The sequence below is a fragment of the Capra hircus genome, chromosome 21 (genome assembly GCF_001704415.2).
Source record: "Capra hircus breed San Clemente chromosome 21, ASM170441v1, whole genome shotgun sequence".
NCBI lineage: Eukaryota > Metazoa > Chordata > Mammalia > Artiodactyla > Bovidae > Capra > Capra hircus.
Genome location: NC_030828.1, coordinates 46,832,071 through 46,851,835, shown reverse-complemented (window position 1 = coordinate 46,851,835; position 19,765 = coordinate 46,832,071). Strand labels below are relative to the sequence as shown.

General features: G+C 41.5%; 1 protein-coding gene and 1 pseudogene across 3 annotated transcripts in view; one reads left to right on the top strand and one right to left on the bottom strand.

The window, feature by feature from the left end:
* Positions 1 to 6,453, bottom strand: part of MIPOL1 (mirror-image polydactyly 1) — a 299,801-nt gene extending 293,348 nt beyond the window's left edge. For all 3 annotated transcript variants that reach the window (XM_018066479.1, XM_018066478.1, XM_018066480.1), the window contains exon 1: positions 6,221 to 6,453. The gene's annotated coding sequence lies outside the window, so the exon portion shown is untranslated. The remainder of the gene's footprint in view (positions 1 to 6,220) is intronic.
* LOC102171381 lies at positions 6,226 to 17,981 on the top strand (annotated as a pseudogene).

The window sequence follows — 19,765 nt, the reverse complement described above, 5'->3', positions numbered from 1 at the left end:
TGGACTTTGCTTATATCACCAGTCCCATCCATAACTGGGTGTTGTTTTTGCTTTGGCTCCGTCTCTTCATTCTTTCTGGAGTTATTTCTCCAATGATCTCCGGTAGCATATTGGGCACCTACCGACCTGGGGAGTTCATCTTTCAGTGTCCTATCTTTTTGCCTTTTCATACTGTTCATGGCATTCTCAAGGCAAGAATACTGAAGTGGTTTGCCATTCCCTTCTCCAGTGGACCACATTTTGTTAGAACTCTCCACCATGACCTGTCCGTCTTGGGTGGCCCTACATGGCATGGCTCATAGGTTCACTGAGTTAGACATCATTCGATGGGGCTATTTGTAAAAGTATACTTACTGATGCTGAAGAGAAGCTCTGATACTTTGGCAATCTGGTGCAAAGAGTCGACTCACTGGAAAAGACCTTGATGATGGGAAAGATTGAGGGCAGAAGGAAAAGGGGGCAGCAGAGAATGAGATGGTTAGATGGCATCGTTGATTCAATGGACATGAGTTTGAGGAAATTCTGGGAGATAATGAAGGACAGGGAAGCCTGGCATGCTGCAGTCCATGTGGTCACAAAGAGTTGGACACAACTGAGCAACTGAACAATAGCAATGTGTGACTGTAATGTTTTGGTGTTAAATATCTCTTATTCCCTTTAAACCTGAGGAATAAAAGAGAGGTAAGAAGTGAGAAAAGGAAATACAACCTTTGTTGATTGACATAAAAGGCTATGAAAGAGATGGGTATCCAGGCAGTTGTCGACACTGAATAAAAAAAGTATCAAAAAGCAAAAACTTTTTGCCACACTTTGAGATGGATATTGTCTTTTGAGCTGTTCCATCTTGGGATGGCTTGGTTGAAATTTAGATCTACATGACTGAGTACACTCTTAATATAGGAGGTAATTAACAATTACTTCCACAAGGGCTTCCCTTGTGGCTCTGCTGGTAATGAATCTGCCTGCTATGCAGGAGACATAGGTTCGATTCCTGGGTTGGGAAGATCTCCTGGAGAAGGGAAAGGCTACCTACTCCAGTATTCTGGCCTGGAGAATTCCATGGACTGTAGAGTCCCATAGGGTTGCAAAGACTCGGACACAACTGAGCGACTTTCACTTTCAATTACCGATGACTTGGCCCATGAAACTCAACTGTGGCACCCATCCCTGAGTTCAAGGTCCTGTCTTCCTTAAATGCTTCATTGGGCTGTCCAGTTCATCTCTTATTTTTGGCCCCTTGCTTTTCACTTAGTACTAAAAGTATAAAAAAACCAACTTTTGAAAGTATGTTAACAAATTTAGCTAACAACTCTTTTTTTAGGTGGTATATAGAAGTTATTTAGCTATTTACTTGAATATATAATACTAACTCAGCAGTGGCCACAGGACCGGAAAAGATCAGTTTTCATTCCAATCCCAAAGAAAGGCAATGCCAAAGAATGCTCAAACTGCCGCACAATTGCACCCATCTCACACGCTAGCAAAGTAATGCTCAAAATTCTCCAAGCCAGGCTCCAACAGTACGTGAGCTGTGAACTTCCAGATGTTCAAGATGGATTTAGAAAAGGCAGAGGAACCAGAGATCAAATTGCCAACATCCACTGGATCATCAAAAAAGCAAGAGAGTTCCAGAAAAACATCTATTTCTGCTTTATTGACTATGCCAAAGCCTTTGACTATGTGGATCACAATAAACTGTGGAAAATTCTGAAAGAGATGGGAATTCCAGACCACCTGACCTGCCTCCTAAGAAATCTGTATGTAGGTCAGAAAGCAACAGTTAGAACTGGACATGGAACAACAGACTGGTTCCAAACCAGGAAAGGAGTACATCAAGGCTGTATATTGTCACCCTGCTTATTTAACTTCTATGCAGAGTACATCATGAGAAACGCTGGACTGGAAGAAACACAAGCTGGAATCAAAATTGCCGGGAGAAATATCAATAACCTCAGATATGCAGATGACACCACTCTTATGGCAAAAAGCAAAGAAGAACTAAAGAACCTCGTGATGAAAGTGAAAGAGAGTGAAAAAGTTGGCTTGAAACTCAACATTCAGAAAACGAAGATCATGGCATCTGGTCCCATCACTTCGTGGGAAATAGATGGGGAAACAGTGGAAACAATGTCCAGCTTTATTTTTGGGGGCTCCAAAATCACTGCAGATGATGATTGCAGCCATGAAATTAAAAGACGCTTACTCCTTTGGAGAAAAGTTATAACCAACTTGCTGCTGCTGCTGCTAAGTCGCTTCAGTGGTGTCTGACTCTGTGCGACCCCATAGACAGCAGCCCACAAGGCTCCCTTGTCCCTGGGATTCTCCAGGCAAGAACATTGGAGTGGGTTGCCATTGCCTTCTCCAATACATGAAAGTGAAAAGTGAAAGTGAAGTCGCTCAGTCGTGTCTGACTCTTTGCGACCCCATGGACTGCAGCCTACCAGGCTCCTCCGTCCATGGGATTTTCCAGGCAAGAGTACTGGAGTGGGGTGCCATCGTCTTCTCCAAATGGAAACTTGCTGCTGCTGCTAAGTTGCTTCAGTCGTGTCTGACTCTTAGCAGCTCCATGGACTGCAGCCCACCAGGCTCCTCCATCCATGGGATTTTCCAGGCAAGAGTACTGGAGTGGGGTGCCATTGCCTTCTCCACGAATGAAAGCTTATCTGCCTCTAAAAAGAAACTTAGACAGCAAATATTAAAAAGTAGAGACATTACTTTGCCAACAAAGGTCCATCTAGTCAAGGCTATGGTTTTTCCAGTAGTCATGTATGGATGTGAGAGTTGGACTATGAAGAAAGCTGAGCTCCCAAGAATTGATGGTTTTGAACTGTGGTGTTGGAGAAGACTCTTGAGAGTCCCTTGGACTGCAAGGAGATCCAACCAGTCAATCCTAAAGGAAATCAGTCTTGAATAGTCATTGGTAGGACTGATGCTAAAGCTGAAACTCCAATACTACTACGGTCACCTGATGCGAAGAACTGACTCATTGGAAAATACCCTGATGCTGGGAAAGATTGAAGTCAGGAGGAGAAGGGGACGACACAGGATAAGATGGTTTGATGGCATCACCAACTCAACGGACATGAGCTTGAGCAAGCTCCAGGAGCTGGTGATGGACAGGGAGGCCTGGCATGCTGCAGTCCATGGGGTCGTAAAGAGTCGGACAGGACTGAGTGGCTGAATTGAACTGAATAATGTCACTGCCAACAATGAGCAGAAGATCAAATGGTTATTTAAAAATAGTCATTTTCAACACAGTAATGGTTATCGAAGTACAAAATGAAGGAACGAAGGAAGAAGAAAAGAAAATTAAAGAGAAAAATGAGAGGGAGGGATGAAGGAAGAAAAGGGGGGGAGAAAGGAGGTAAGGTAGACAGGGAAGCAAGCAAACAGGCAGGCAAAAAAAAAGGAAAGAAAATACAAACTATCTGTAATAGACACTATGTGGCCTGCAAAACCTAAAATACAAGCAGTCCTAGCTTCACACAGTATTGCTTTAACTGAAACTCTACAAAGCAAGATGCCTACATTAACTATCCAGCCCTTTACAGAAAATTTGATGATCCCTGCCACTGGAGATACCCAAATGGCCAATAGACATACAGAGAGGTGTAAATATTCATAAGTAGAGAAATTAGAGAAAAACCACAATGTGATATCACTACCCAACAGAATGGGTAAAATGAAACGAATGATGCTTAATGTTTCAAGCATGTGGAAACTGATTTGAACAATTTTTTAGTAATGTATACCAGAAATGGCAGAAAGCAAAGAACTAAAGAGCCTCCTGATGAAGGAGAAAGAGGAGAGTGAAAAACGTGGCTTAAAACTCAACATGCAAAACTCTAAGATCATGGTATCCCTGTATCATCACTTCAGGACAAATATATTGGGAAAAGTGGAAACAGTAACAGATTTTATTTTCTTGGGCTCCAAAGCCACTGCAGACAGTGACTGAAGGCATGAAATTAAAAGATGCTTGCTCTTTGGAAGAAAAGTAATGACCAACCTAGACAGCATATTAAAAAGTAGAGCCATCACTTTGCCAATGAAGGTCGGTCTAGTCAAAGCTATGGGTTTTCCAGTTGTCATGTATGGATGTGGGAGTTGAACAATAATTGATCCAACTGAGCACTGAAAAATTGATGCTTTTGAACTGTGGTGTTGGAGAAGACTCTTGAGAGTCCCTTGGACTGCAAGAAGATCCAACCAGTCAAAAGGAAATCAGTCCTGAACATTCATTGGAAGGACTGATGCTGAAGCTGAAGCTCCAACACTTTGGCCACCTGATGCGAAGAACTGCCTCATTAGAAAAGACCCTGATGATAGGAAAGATTGAAGGCAGGAGGTGAAGGGGATGACAGAGGACAAAATGGTTGGATGGCATCACTGACTCAATGGACATGAGTTTGAGCAAGCTCCGGGAGTTGGTGATAGACGACAGGAAAGCAAGGCATGCTGCAGATCGTAGGGTCACAAAGAGTCGGACATGACTGAGCAACTGAACAACATACCAGAAATGGGCTTCCCTGGTGGCTTAGTGGTAAAGAACCAGCCTGCCAACGCAAGAGATGTAGGTTTAATCCTTGTGTTGGGAAGATCCCATGGAGAATGGAATGGCAACCCACTCTAGTATTCTTGCCTGGGAAATCCCATGGACAGAGGAACCTGGCAGGCTACAGTCCATGGGGTGGCAAAAGAGTTGGATGCTGCTTAGCTACTGAACCACAACAATAATATTAGAAATACATATATGCATAGCCTATAATATAGTCATTTCACCAGTGGGTATATATCCAACAGAAATGTATACATACGTTCACCAAAATACTTAAAAAAAAAGTTCATGCCAGACCTATTAGTAATAGCCAAAAGCTGGATAAAACACTGCACAGCATTAAGAACAAACAACTGCTACATAACTTGTATAAATCCCGCAATATTAAGCAGAAGTGAGACACAAAAGACTATACAGTGTATGTTTCCATTTATATAAAGTCAATAATCAGTAAATTTATTGATGATATCAGAAACTGAAAAGTGGGGCTTCTAGGATGTGAGTAACGCTCTCTCTTGGATATACACAGTTGGTGAAAATTCAGTGAACTGTACACTTATGATTCATGCACTTTTCTGTGTCTATTAACCTTTAATAATTAACACAGTAAAAACAATTCATATTTACAAACTCTATGCCTTTGAAGGAAAATTGTGTACATCTTCTGTTCACTTTTCTGATTTACCATCCTTACCACCAATGAGATATCTTAATTCCTGTTACCTTACATAGAAGGTAGTTTTGTTTTAATTAATTCTCTTGGTATACTACTGCACAGGATACCCACATGTTTATGTAACCGTCATTTTAGGTTAGTTCCACAAGAGATCCCAAGGAGAAGCTTCGAAAAGCCAATAACTTGACATTGTGAAAGTTATCTGGGAAAGAAGGGGAGGGGGACAACCTCCTTAAAACGTACTTTTGTTTGGCCCTTTGTTTTGGCTCACCTTTATCTACTACCACCGTGATTTAAATCTGCATAAAATGTTCAAAGGAGCCTTTCAAAAAGCCTCTTCTGGTGGAAAAGTTTTTTCTTCCCACGACATCCTAATAATGCTGTTATCTTGTTTCATCCAGTACCTTCCACCCACGGTGCTTAAAGTAAATACTTCACAAATACTATCGGGTGGTGCCACCTTCCAGCCAGGACGAGAAATGTGGGCCCAGAGACACTATGAACTCAAAAAATTCTAACTATCTTTCTACAGCATGACTCCGCCTACCTGAGGAATCACTGTATTCTTTGCCGAAACTTAAAGTGTGAGAACTGAAATACAAACCAGTGAGTGACTCTCAAGGGCACGGAGTCAATCCTAGGTTGAGCCAAGACCTCCAACTCACTGCCTCTTAAGGGAAAAGCAAACCACCACCACCACCACCAACAAAAAACCTCGAATAAAAACTCAGCTGCAGCACTCTTGTAATAAGAAACAGGGGAAGATGCCGAAATCCTGCCGAGAAAGTAGACCGGAGGACCACACAACGCTGACCTTCGAGGGAGCCCCATCATTCCCGGCCGCACGGGGCCAGCATTCACCCGGTGCAGCTCCTGCGCGGCCCCTTCCCCTTCTCCAAGGAGGCTGCGGCCGGAAATTCCAGGGCTGGTCTCAACCCACCCCTCCTTTTCTCGGATAGCCCAAACCTCCCACCCTACCCGTTTACCTGAGATGCGCCCAGCACAGCCCCGGGAGCAGACGGCGCTCTCGCCCAGAGTTTCTCAGGCCAGACGCGCAGCCTCCACGTCAGCCAATCGCAGCTCGCTCGGAGCCTCCCTGCCCCGGGTTCCTCTGCGCGAGGGGGTGCGCGCGCTCGTGAATGCCCCCGCGGGGCGCGACGGAGGAGGGGGGCCAGACGCGCGCGGCGCGCGAGGATCCACCGCGAGCAGGGGCGGGGCAGACGCCGGGCGGGGGCAGGCGGCGCGCACCGGGCATGCGCATTTCGCGCCACTAGGGCCGTGGGGCGGGGCCCCTGGGCACCAGAACGAGCTTAGGAAGTCTTCGCTGGAGTGTGGCCTCAACTTGAGCGTTGTGGAGTTTCCACAGAAACTGGCGGAAGTGGGGTTTCCGGTTCTGTTTTTGTCTTGAGGTGAGAGGGAGAGTGGGGATGGGACCCCAGGGAGAGAAGAGGGACGTGTTGGGAAGGAATGGTTGAATGAAAAAGGCCGCAGTCGGACTCCAGTTGATCTAGCAAAAAGCAGTACCCACCTCTCAGACAAAGAACGCTTCAGAGTAAAACTAGGAGGTACTTAAGAAAAAGATACGGATGCGTAACGTTCAATATATGGACTCTTTAAGACAAAAGGTTGAACTTTCCAGAATTAAAAAATTAAGTCCTCAATTCGTGTACCTCTGTGTTGAAACAAGAAAGAATTATAGCTGATAGTAATTCAAATGTGGTTTTCTTGTACCACACATAAGTGTTGCTTTTATAAATGTCACGTTAATTCCTTCAGACGCCACATAGTTATTGAGGACATACCATGTGCCAGGTACTCTTCTGGGTTTGGATAATAAGCAATAGTGATGGTTTCTTAAATATCCCCGAAGAATATGTATAATGTAAAGTCTTGATGGTCTCTTAAGTTAGGCGTTAAAGTTAATGAAAGGAACTTACACTTTAGTAAAAAAGAGGGGGGGGGAATGAAAAAACCAATGTAAATTAGTTGGAGCACAGTTGTAACACAAGCTCTTGGTTATTATATTGTAATGAATGCACAGGGCTCTGAAGAAATTTTCTTTTTTTTATAGATTCAGCTTTGAAATCCAGTTTTCTTTACTTCAGTCAAGGTCTGAATCAGATATTTATGGACAAAAAGTACCATAAAGATATAGGAGGCAAAAAGGAGAACGGGTCAGAGCAGATGGGAAGAGCACCCTAATCAGGAAAAAAGGTTTGACTTGTGAACAGCTTTAAGGGCAACTCAAATTTATGTTATTAAAAAAAAAAAAGGAGGAAGAGTTGCTTTTCCTAGCTAGAGTAGCAAGAAATAAGACAGGATAGTTATCACAACACTGAGAAAAGTCAAACCAAATAATGAATTTATAAGTTAAATTGAAACAATGTGATTATACTATTTTTCTTTGGCTAAGGGTACATTCAGTTCAGTTCAGTTCAGTCGCTCAGTCGTGTCCGACTCTTTGCAGCCCCATGAATTGCAGCACGCCAGGCCTCCCTGTCCATCACCAACACTTGGAGTTCACTCAAACTCACGTCCATCGAGTTCGTGATGCCATCCAGCCATCTCATCCTCGGTCGTCCCCTTCTCCTGCCCCCAATCCCTCCCAGCATCAGAGTCTTTTCCAATGAGTCAACTCTTCACATGACGTGGCCAAAGTACTGGAGTTTCAACGTTAGCGTCATTCCTTCCAAAGAACACCCAGGACTGATCTCCTTTAGAATGGACTGGTTGAATCTTCTTGCAGTCCAAGGGACTCTCAAGAGTCTTCTCCAACACCACAGTTCAAAAGCATCAATTCTTTGGCACTCAGCCTTCTTCACAGTCCTACTCTCACATCCATACATGACCACTGGAAAAACCATAGCCTTGACTAGACGGACCTTTGTTGGCAAAGTAATGTCTCTGCTTTTGAATATACTATCTAGGTTGGTCATAACTTTCCTTCCAAGAAGTAAGCGTCTTTTAATTTCATGGCTGCAGTTAACATCTGCAGTGATTTTGGAGCCCCCAAAAATAAAGTCTGACACTGTTTCCCCGTCTATGTCCCATGAAGTGATGGGACCAGATGTCATGATCTGAGTTTTCTGAATGTTGAGCTTTAAGCCAACTTTTCCACTCTCCTCTTTCACTTTCATCAGGAGGCTTTTTGGTTCCTCTTCACTTTCTGCCATAAGGGTGGTGTCACCTGCATATCTGAGGTTGATATTTTTCCTGGCAATCTTGATTCCAGCTTGTGCTTCTTCCAGCCCAGCGTTTCTCATGACGTACTCTGCATATAAGTTAAATAAGCAGGGTGACGATATACAGCCTTGACGTACTCCTTTTCCTATTTGTTGTTGTTCCATGTCCAGTTCTAACTTGTTTCCTGACCTGCATATAGGTTTCTCAAGAGGCAGGTTAGGTGGTCTGGAATTCTCATCTCTTTCAGAATTTTCCACAGTTTATTGTGATCCACATCCACACAGTCAAAGGCTTTGGCATAGTCAATAAAGCTGAAATATATGTTTTTCTGGAACTCTCTTGCTTTTTCGATGATTCAGCGGATGTTGGCAATTTGATCTCTGGTTCCTCTGCCTTTTCTAAAACCAGCTTGAACATCTGGAAGTTCACGGTTCACATATTGCTAAAGCCTGGCTTGGAGAATTTCGAGCATTATTTTACTTGATGTGAGATGAGTGCAATTGTGTGGTAGTTTGAGCATTCTTTGGCATTGCCTTTCTTTGGGATTGGAATGACAACTGACCTTTTCCAGTCCTGTGGCCACTGCTGAGTTTTCCAAATTTGCTGGCATTAACCCTGGTTTTTTAAAGTTCATTAACTTCATGTTAAAAACCTCTTTGGTAAGAAGAAAATCCATGTTTTCTTTCCTTTTAGTAACTTGTTTTTTCTTCCGTTGTTTTTACTCAGTGAGTTCAAACATTATGCCTTTTCTCCTTTGTCCTTTTTCCCACTTACCAGGAGTAAGTAATGTTCTTTTCTTGAACTTTACATGCCACAATAACTAATTTTCTCCTAACCCCTTTCACCACCATCATCACTTACATGTACATTTCTTCATTCTCAATCCTGCTAACGGTTGCCAGTCTACAAGAAATGAAAGGCCCCAATTAGAGCTTTTTTTCTCAAGCTAATTATCAAAGCTAATATGTCCTTATCCCTCTTATAAGTTGGATAAGTATGAGAGAAGTAAAGAAAATGAACCTCATTTTCATTACAGAGAGCAGAAGAATGTCAGATCATGAATACTTTTAAGTTCACAAATATATTTCCCACAATGTGCTAGCCACACCAATCAGTTCTAGAAATAAAATAGTGAATAAAATCCATGCATACATGTAACTTAGAATATCTTTTTTATTAGTGTTCTCCAGAGATATAGAAACTACAAGGTTAGATAGATAGGTTTTTATTGTAAAGGGTATCTTGTTTTAATTTGCATTTTGAGCTTAATCCTCTCCTGATCTCAGTGTCTTTATCTTCTACCATTGCCTTTCTTAGGGTTTTGTTGGTGGCTCAGGGGTTAAGAATCTGCCTGCCAATACAGGAGACTTGGGTTCAGTCCTGGGGTGGGGAAGATCCCCTGGAGAAGGAAATGGCAACCCATTCCAGTATCCTTGCCTGGAAAATCCCATGGACAGAGGAGCTTGGTGGGTTACAGTCCATGGGGTTGCAAAGATTCAGACACAACTTAGTGAGTAAACAACATTCACTTTCTTATGTACCTAATAAAAGAACTTCAGAATACATAAAATGTGTTAGCACTTCAGAGAGAAATCCATAATTAATATAAAATTATAATCAGAGATTTCACACTCATCTCAAAAATTGATAGAGCAAGCAGAAAGTAAATCAGGAAGGGTATATAAGGCTTGAACAACACAATCAACCACAACAGTATTAACCAACTTACCTAACTGACTTTTATAGAATAGCTGTTAACAACAGGATACACATTGTTTTCAGGTATGCATAAGATATTCCAAGACAGGTCATAATTTATATCATAAATACAAATTCATTGAAAAAGATTCAAATCAGGAGTGACATTAAGAAGATGTCAGAATAGGCAATCCCTCAGAGACACAAATTTAACAATAATACATGGGCCAATTGCCTTTGTGAGAAATCCAGAAACCAGTTAAGTGGGTCCTGCACCCCAGGTTAATGTGAAACCAACTGCATCAGTACCCAGTAAGAAATCTTAAGGCACTCACTTGCAAGTGATTCACCCCCAATAAAACATGATTGGGAGGAAACTCTCAACTCCCATCTTCTCACTGAGAAGGAAAAGGAGAACATATATTCAGTGATCTGAATTTTCAAGAAGGTGCCTGGGGGACTGGTTTCTATCTTCCTTGAATCTAAAAACTGACAGGAACGGGCAGCCAGTTTAGGGCTGCTACGAACAAAAGCAATCAGTGTGCCCCAGAGTCCACTATACTATAGGCAGAAGTTAGATGGGAGACAAGTACCACACTTACTACTGCATCACAGAGGCCACAGTAAGGCAGAAAGATCCAAAAGTAGAGTCTCAATAGAAATTGGCAAACCCCTTCAATTATTAGATTACACACACAAGCCCAAAGTGTGTGTAAGGCTTAAGATGTCTCTAGGATCTGTAGCTGGATTGATTATAGAAAGTTCTCCCTGTATGAAGCCAGTCCACAAAAACTGGGAGAGGTGGCTGATTTTTCAAATGCTAAAGTCCCAACAGAAGACGACAGGACATACAAAGAATAGGGAAACATTAGCCATTGAAAGGAGCAAATTAAATTTGATACCTACCCTAATGAAATAGAGATATACAAATTACCAAAAAATTCAAAATAACCATCATATGGATGCTCAGTGAATTAAGACAGCACAGATAGATAACTAATGTAGTCAGGAAAACATAATTGTTAACAAACAACATTAACAAAAATAAACCATGAAGAAGATCTAAACAGATATTCTGAAATTGAATTCTTGACCAGAAAGAAGAAAGAATCACTGAAATTGAACACAGAACTTTCAAAATCACTCAGGCAGAGGAGCAAGAAGAAAAAAGAATGAGGAAAAATTATGAGAGGCTAAGGGACTTATGGAACACCATCATGTGAAACAACATAAGCATAATGAGAGTCCCAGAAGGAAAAGAAAAAGAAGGCAGAAAGCCTATTTGAAGAAATAATGGCTGTAAACTCACCAAATCTGAGGAGAGAAACTGACATAAAATTCAGGAGGCTCAAAAACTCTGATGAGATAAAAACTCTGATGACCTGTACTGAGACACACAAATTATCAAAAATCTGAGACAAAAAGTGAACCTTGAAAATGAGAAAAAACAATTTGTCATGTACAAAGGAGCTTTTTATGAGCTTATAAGCACATGTCTCAGCTGAAACTTTTCAGGTTAGAAGGGAGTGGGATGATGTATTCACAGTGCCAAAAGAAAAAAATAGCCAATCAAGAATACTATACTCTGCAAAAATCTGTTTCAATAACAAAGAAGAAAAAAAGTTTTTCCAGATAAAGTAAATCTATAGGCTTTCATCACCATTACTCCTGCCCTACAAAAAAATGCTGAAGGGAGCTCTTTAAGTTTAAATGAAAGAATGGTAAACAGCAATACAAAGCCATAAAAAAAAAAAAAAAAAAGCTCCCTGGTAAAGGTAATAAACAGTGGAAAATTCTGAAAGAGATGGGAATACCAGACCACCTAACTTGCCTCTTGAGAAATCTGTATGCAGGTCAGGAAGCAACAGTTAGAACTGGACATGGAACAACAGACTGGTTCCAAATAGGAAAAGGAGTACGTCAAGGCTGTATATTGTCACCCTGCTTATTCAACTTATATGCAGAGTACATCGTGAGAAACGCTGGACTGGAAGAAACACGAGCTGGAGTCAAGATTGCTGGGAGAAATATCAATAACCTCAGATATGCAGATGACACCACCCTTATGGCAGAAAGTGAAGAGGACCTAAAAAGCCTCTTGATGAAAGTGAAAGAGGAGAGCGAAAAAGTTGGCTTAAAGCTCTCAACATTCAGAAAACTAAGATCATGGCATCCGGTCCCATCACTTCATCGGAAATAGATGGAGAAACAGTGGAAACAGTGTCAGTGTTTATTTTTGGGGGCTCCAAAATCACTGCAGATGGTGACTGCAGCCATGAAATTAAAAGATGCTTACTCCTTGGAAGAAAAGTGATGACCAACCTAGATAGTATATTCAAAAGCAGAGACATTACTTTGCCAACTAAGGTCCGTCTAGTCAAAGCTATGGTTTTTCCTGTGGTCATGTATGGATCTGAGAGTTGGACTGTGAAGAAGGCTGAGCACCGAAGAATTGATGCTTTTGAACTGTGGTGTTGGAGAAGACTCTTGAGAGTCCCTTGGACTGCAAGGAGATCCAACCAGTCCATTCTGAAGGAGATCAACCCTGTGATTTCTTTGGAAGGAATGATGCTAAAGCTGAAGCTCCAGTACTTTGGCCACCTCATGGGAAGAGTTGACTCATTGGAAAAGACTCTGATGCTGGGAGGGATTGGGGGCAGGAGGAGAAGGGGACGACTGAGGATGAGATGGCTGGATGGCATCATGGACTTGATGGACGTGAGTCTGAGTGAACTCCGGGAGATGGTGATGAACAGGGAGGCCTGGCGTGCTGCAGTTCATGGGGTCACAAAGAGTCGGACACGACTGAGCGACTGAACTGAACTGAACTGGTAAAGGTAAATTTATAGACAAATATAGAATTCTACAGTATTTGTAATCATATGCATGCATCGCTTTTAAATGTATAAAATTTAAAACACAAAAGCGTGAAAACTACAAATCTGGATCAACATAAAGGGTAGGACAGATGTAACCAAAGGAAAATATATTCTGTATATGCATATGCATAATGGGAAAGGAGAAAGGAATCAAAACAGTTTACTATAAAAAATCCATTGATTTAAAATTTTAAAATGACAACAATAAAGAAAAGAATAGGAAGAAAAACGACACAGCATACAAAAAGCAGCCAAGGAAATGGCAATAGTAAATCTTATCCTGTCAGTAATTATTTAACAATTACTTTAAATGTGAATGTATATTCAAATATGTAGATTGGGTAAATGGATGAGGAAACAAGGTCAACTATATGTGGCCTACAAGAGACTCCCTTTAGAGCTAAGGAAACATTAAAAGTGAAAGGAAGAGAAAAGATACTGCATACAATCGGAACTTGCAGAAAGCAGCAATGGCCAACTTCTGTCCAATAAAATAGCTTTAAGACAGAAACTGTCACAAGAGACAAAGATGGACATTATATAATAATAAATAATAATAAAAGTGTCAATTCACCAACAAGATCATCGAAAAAGCAAGAGAGTTCCTGCGGATGTTGGCAATTTGATCTCCGGTTCCTCTGCCCTTTCTAAATCCAGCTTGAACAACTGGAATTTCACAGTTCACATACTGCAGAAGCCTGGCTTGAAGAATTTTGAGCATTACTTTGCTAGTGTGTGAGATGAGTGCAACTGTGCAGTAGTTTTAACATTCTTTGGCATTACCTAACATTAGAATGCCTTAATATATGCAGCAAACATTGACAGAACTGAAGGGAGAAATAGATTGCAGTATAGTAATAGGAGACTTTAATGCCCAACTTTCAACTACAGGTAGGACAGCAAAACAGCAAATCAAATAAGGAAACAGAAAACTTGAACAACACTATAGACCAACCTAGCAGACATATGACAGAGAAGGCAATGGCATCCCACTCCAGTACTCTTGCCTGGAAAATCCCATGGAAGGAGGAGCCTGGTGGGCTGCAGTCCATAGAGTTGCTAAGAGTCAGACACGACTGAGCGACTTCACTTTCACTTTTCACCTTCATGCATTGGAGAAGGAAATGGCAACTCACTCCAATGTTCTTGCCTGGAGAATCCCGGAAACAGGGGAGCCTGGTGGGCTGCCATTTATGGGGTCTCACAGAGGTGGACACGACTGAAGCAACTTAGCAGCAGCAGACGTGTGAACAACATATACCCAACAATGGGGCTTCCCTGGTGGCTCAGTGGTAAAGAATTTGCCTGTTAATGCAGATGATTTGATCCCTGGTCCAGTAAGATCTCCTGGAGAAGGAAATGGCAACCTACTCCATCTTCCTGCCTGGAAAATATCATGGACAAGGGAACCTGGCAGGCTATAGTCAATGGAGTCACAAAGACTCGGAAATGTTCCATTTTCAAGATATGTTAGGCCAGAAAACAAGTCTTAATAAATTTAAGAAGTTTGAAATAAAGTACCTTCTCCAAAAACAAATGAAGCTAGAAATCAACAACAAAGAAAATAGGAAAATCTGCGAATTATTAACCACTATTAAGTAAAAAAATCCCATGGACAGAGTAGCCTGGCAGGCTACAGTTCTGGAGTCAGACTTGACTGAAAGGATTGAGTTCAGTTCAGTTGCTCAGTCGTGTTCGACTCTTTGCAACCCCATGAATCGCAGCACGCCAGGCCTCCCTGTTCATCATCATCTCCCAGAGTTCATTCAGACTCATATCCATCGAGTCCGTGATGCCATCCAGCCATCTCATCCTCAGTCGTCCCCTTTTCCTCCTGCCCCCGATCCCTCCCAGCATCAGAGTCTTTTCCAATGAGTCAATTCTTCTCATGAGGTGGCCAAAGTACTGGAGTTTCAGCTATAGCATCATTCCTTCCAAAGAACACCCAGGGCTGATCTCCTTCAGAATGGACTGGTTGGATCTCCTTGCAGTCCAAGGGACTCTCAAGAGTCTTCTACAACACCACAGTTCAAAAGCATCAGTTCTTCGGTGCTCAGCCTTCTTCACAGTCCAACTCTCAGATCCATACATGACCACAGGAAAAACCATAGCTTTGACTAGACGGACCTTAGTTGGCAAAGTAATGTCTCTGCTTTTGAATATACTATCTAGGTTGGTCATCACTTTTCTTCCAAGGAGTAAGCGTCTTTTAATTTCATGGCTGCAGTCACCATCTGCAGTGATTTTGGAGCCCCCAAAAATAAACACTGACACTGTTTCCACTGTTTCTCCATCTATTTCCGATGAAGTGATGGGACCGGATGCCATGATCTTAGTTTTCTGAATGTTGAGCTTTAAGCCAACTGTTTCATTCTCCTCTTTCACTTTCATCAAGAGGCTTTTTAGGTCCTCTTCACTTTTTGCCATAAGGGTGGTGTCATCTGCATATCTGAGGTTATTGATATTTCTTCCAGCAATCTTGATTCCAGCTTGTGTTTCTTCCAGTCCAGCGTTTCTCACGATATACTCTGCATATAAGTTGAATAAGCAGGGTGACAATATACAGCCTTGACATACTCCTTTTCCTGTTTGGAACCAGTCTGTTGTTCCATGTCCAGTTCTAACTGTTGCTTCCTGACCTGCATACAGATTTCTCAAGAGGCAAGTTAGGTGGTCTGGTATTCCCATCTCTTTCAGAATTTTCCACAGTTTATTGCGATCCACACAGTCAAAGGCTTTGGCATAGTCAATAAAGCCGAAATAGATGTTTTTCTGGAACTCTCTTGCTTTTTCCATATGGGATGCTGCAAATGGAGTACTAACTGGGAAGTTTATAGTAGTGAAAGTGAAAGTGAAGTCGCTCAGTCGTGTCCGACTCTTTGCGACCTCATGGACTGGAGCCTACAGGGCTTCTCCGTCCATGGGATTCTCCAGACAAGAATACTGGGATCGGTTACCATTTCCTTCTCCAGGGGATCTCCCTGACCCAGGGATAGAATGCTTGCATTAAAAGAAAAAAACAAAAAACCTCAAGTTGACAACCTAACTTTAGACCTCAGGGAACTAGGAAAATGGAGCCAAACTAAGTCCAAAGTTTAAAAAAGAGAAGAAATAATAAAGATTAGAACAAAGATAAATGAAATAGACTAGAAAGACAGCTTTTAAAAAATCAATGAATCCAAAGTTGATATTCTTAAAAAGATCAACAAAATTGATAAGCCTTTGCCTAAACTCAGAAAAAAAAGAGGACTCATAACTAAAATTAGAAATGAAATAGAAGACATTGCCACTGATGTGACAGAATTAAAAATGACCACAAGAGCTCATGGTTCCAGTGGGGAGAAAAGGAGGAAGCAGGGAGAGGGCTGGTTGAGGGAGGACCCGCCGCAGCTTCTGCAACCATTGCCACTACCATCTCTATGCTTGTGATGTGGAAAAGTGAAAGTGAAGTCGCTCAGTCGTGCCCGACTCTTTGCGACCCTATGGATAGTAGCCTGCCCCAAGCTCCTCTGTCCATGGGATTTTCAAGGCAAGAGTACTGGAGTGAGTTGCCATTTCCTTCTCCAGGGAATCTCCCAACCCAGGTATTGAACCCAGGTCTCTCACACTGTAGACAGACGCTTTACTATCTGAGCCACCAGGGAAGTCCTGTGATGTGGGAAAGGAGGTGTAAATCCTGACCTGTGGCTGCGGTGGAGCCTCTGCGAGAAGGTTAGTGGCAGGAAGGTGAAGGTGGATATAAATAAACTCAGTATTGGCGGTAGCATCTAACTGCTGCTGTAAGTGAGAGAGTCGAAGCCTAGTAAGAATGTCTAGCTACAGGAGAATGAAATCAGAGGACTGTGCTTAAAGTCCCAAGAGAGCTTTCTCAATCAGTCTTATCCTGCTAGAACTTGAAGCACCACTCAAGATACGTGGTGATATCCATGGGCAATACTACGATTTGCTTCGACTTTTTGAGTAGAGTGGTGCAATCCTGCCAGAAAACAAATTATCTGTTTATTGGGGACTATGCGCATAGGGGAAAGCAGTCATTGGAGACTATCAGCCTCTTGTTGGCTTACAAAATCAAATATCCTGAGGAATTTTTTCTTCTCAGAGGAAACCATGAATGTGCCAGCATCAATAGGATTTATGGATTTTATGATGAGTGTAAAAGAAGATATAACATTAAACTATGGAAAACTTTCACAGCCTGCTTTAACTGTTTATTGATAGCAGCCATCGTGGATGAGAAAATATTCTGCTGTCATGGAGGTTTATCACCAAATCTTCAATCCATGGAACAGATCTGGCAAATTATGTGACCAACTGATGTACCAGATCAAGGTCTTCTTTGTGATCTTTTGTAGTCTGACCCTGATGAAGATGTCTTAAGCTGAGGTGAAAATGACAGAGAAGTGTCCACATTTGATGCAGAAGTGGTTGTAAAATTCCTCCATAGGCACAATTTGGATCTTATATGTAAAGCCCATTAAGTGGTTGAAGATGGATATGAAGTTTTTGCAAAGAGGCAGTTGGTCACTCTGTTTTCCATGTTCAGTTATGGTAGAGAGTTTGACAATGCAGGTACCATGATGAGTGTGGACGAAACACATCTGATGTGTTCTTTTCAGATTTTAAAGCCTGCAGAGATGGCAACCCACTCCAGTACTCTTGCCTGGACAATCCCATGGACGGAGGAGCTTGGTAGGTTGTGGTCCATGGGGTCACTAAGAGTTGGACAGGACTGAGTGTCTTCACTTTCACTTTTCACTTTCATGCATTGGGGAAGGAAATGGCAACCCATTCCAGTGTTCTTGCCTGGATAATCCCAGGGACGGTGGAGCCTGGTGGGCTGCCGTCTATGGGGTCGCACAGAGTCAGACACGACTGAAGCGACTTAGCAGCAGCAGCAGCAGAGAAAAAGAAGCCAAATGCCACGAGACCCATAACACTTCCAAGGGGTATGATCACAAAGCAAACAAAGAAATTGATGTCATGTTGACACTGCTTAGTTGGGACTTTAACATACAGTATATAAGCTTCATTTTTTAAAACTGTAATGTGTATTGTTCAGCTTGCTCAAACAGTGTTTTGGGGCCCCCCCTTTTCCATTTTTTACTTAAGGAATGGTATTTGCTGGTTATAACAGCAAATGAAAGACTCTCCACTCCCAAGGAAAAATGTTTTGTTTTGTTTCTGTTCCTTTTGTAAACAACTTTAATGAGGGGGTAAAAGATGTACATTTAGAACAGTGTACCCTGTCTAAGGGGTGAGTGTACAACTGATTTGTTTTTTAATTCAGTACAGCCCCTGAATAATGTAAATGCTCATTTTCTTTAAGATATAAAGAGCTCTAGGGTGCTCAGTCTGTACATGTTATTGTCATAAAATGCATACTGTTGGATACAAACCACTGTGAACTTTTTTGTTTCAAAGGGACTGTTTTTGTTTTTGTTTTTTTTCCCCCTTCTCATTGTCTTATCATGTAAAACTACTTTTTATCGCTATCAACGTTAGCAGTAACTTTCAACCTTGCCAGCATCACTGGTATGTATATTTAATTAAAGCACACTTTCCCCTGTGGTATACTTAAAATGACAGTTAAAGCCATTATTTTCTAAAAAATGACCATAAGAGACAAATATGAACAGTTATATGCCAACAAAATGGATAACCTAAAAGAAGTTGATAAATTCCTAGAAAAACACAACCTACCAAGATTGAATTATGCAGATAAAAAAATCTGAACAGATCTAAAGTAAGGAGGTTGAAGCAGTAATCAAACCTCGACAAAGAAAATTTCTGGACCAGAAGGCTTCACTGGAGAATTCTACTAAACATTTAAGAATTAGCACCAATCCTCCTTAAAAATTCCAAAGAATAAAAGAGGAAGGAACACTTGGAAACTCATCCTATGAGGCCAGCAGTACTTTGATACTAAAACTAGATAAAAAGAGGAAACAACAGACTAACATCCCTGATGAACAATGATGAAAAACTCCTCAGCAGAATTCTCCCAAATTGAATCCAAAAGCACATTAAAATGATTATGTACCATGACCACGTGGGATTTTTATCTGGAACAAAGGCTCTATTCAACATATCAAAATCAATCAACATTAACAAAAGACAAAAATCACATGAGTATCTCAACTGAAATCAGAGAAAGCATTTGACAAAACTTGACACTCTTTCATTATTTAAAAAAGACAACAAACTAAGAATAGAAAAAGTAATTTCAACATAATGGGCTTCCCAAATGACTCAGGGGTAAAGAATCAGTCTGCCAATGCAGGAGGCTCAGGAGACATAGGTTCGATCCTGGTCGGGAGATCCCCTGGAGAAGGAAATGGCAACCATTCCACTATTCTTGCCTTGAAAATGTCATGAACAGAAAATTCTGCCTGTAGAACTATATAGTCCATGGGGTCGCAAGGAGTCATATGTGACTGAACTTGCATGCACACATCTCAACATAATAAAAACCAGGTATAAAAACCTACAGCAAACATCATCTTCAATGGTGAATACCTAAAAGCTTTTCCCTTAAGATCAGGAACACAGCAAGGAAGCCCACTGTCACCATTACTATTCAACATAATATGGGATTCCTAGTCAGTTCAATTAGGCAGAAAAAATTAATATAGGAATTGGAAATAAAGAGGTAAAATTAACTCTTTCTGCAGATGATATTATTTTAGATGAAAATCCTAAAGGTTCCACAATGAAATTACTACAGGTAATAAACAATTTCAGCAAAGTTTCAGGATATAAAAATCAATGCAC